This window comes from Trichechus manatus, unplaced genomic scaffold (genome assembly GCF_000243295.1).
Source record: "Trichechus manatus latirostris isolate Lorelei unplaced genomic scaffold, TriManLat1.0 scaffold00297, whole genome shotgun sequence".
NCBI classification, from domain to species: domain Eukaryota; kingdom Metazoa; phylum Chordata; class Mammalia; order Sirenia; family Trichechidae; genus Trichechus; species Trichechus manatus.
The window spans coordinates 883,164-884,544 of NW_004444233.1; positions in this window are offsets into that span (position 1 = coordinate 883,164).

Below are 1,381 nucleotides of genomic sequence, written 5' to 3' on the forward strand. Positions count from 1 at the left end.
GGGGAAAAAATGTGGCAGTCTGCTTCTGTAAAGATTACAGCCTTGGAAGCCCTCTGGGGATGTTCTACTCTGTGCTATAGGATTGCTGTGAGTCGGAATTGACTCGACAGCAATGGGTTTTAATGGGTGGGTGTTAGGCAAAGTCCCTCAGATGTCCCTAAACTGTCCCTTCTTCCTATTCTTCACCACCTCAAATGCTACATTCTCAGTGAAGCTTCCCTGACACTCAGCTGGGAGTGACCACTCCTCCATTGTGCCCTTACAGCTCATGGGCTGACCATACACTTTAATTGGCTTATCATCAATTATTTCACACATACAAAACGATGAAATGACATAAAGAACACCCACTGTGGAGGACAGACTCTAAGGTGACCCCCATGATTGTCCCTTTGTGGAATCCCCTCCCCTTGAGTGCGGACAGGGACTTTGACTTGCTTCTAACCAATGTTGTCATTATTAGTTGCTGTCAAGTTGGCTCTGACTCATGGGGTCTCCATGTACAACAGAACAAAACCTTGCCTGGTCTTGTACCATCTTCCTAGTCGTTGGTACGCTCAAGTCCATTGTTCTAGCCACTGTGTATTTTGAGTGCCTTCCAACCTACGGGGCTCATCTTCCAGCACTATATCAGACAATAGTCTTTCGTGATCCAGAGGGTTTTCACTGGCTAATTTTCAGAAGTAGATCACCACAGTTTTCTTCCTAGTTTGTCTTAGTCTGGAAGCTCTGAAACTTGCCTACCTTGGGTGAGCCTACTGCAATACCAGTGGCATAGCTTCCAGCATCAGAGCACCCCAGCCACCACAGTATAACAAACTAACAGTCAGGCCATGGTTCTAATCAACAGAGTATAGCAAAGTTGATGGATGCCATTCCCATCATGACATTGTATAAGACTTGCTAGCTGACTTACTCTAGAAATTCTCCTTGATGGAGTAAGCGGCCATGTTGGAAAAGCCTATTTGCAAGAAACTGCGAGCAGATAAGGTCACTGTCACAGTTAAACCACTGAAGGTGGTCTCCAGCCAAAACTCATCAAGAAGCTGGGGCCTCAGTCTTACAATCGCAAAGAAATGAATTCTGTCAACACCTTAGGTGAGCTTGGAAGTGGATTCTTCCTCATTCGAGCCTCAACCTGGCCAACATCTTTTATTTTTTTATTGTTGTAGTTTAAGTGAAAGTTTACAATTCAAGTTAGCCTCTCATACAAAAACTTATATATACATTGTTATGTGACTCTAGTTGCTCTCCCTACACTGTGACAGCACACTCCTCCTTTCCATCCCTGATTTCCCTTGTCCATTCAACCAGCTCCTAACCCTCTCTGCCTTCTCATCTCACCTCCAGACAGAAGCTGCCCATTTAGTCTCATGTATCT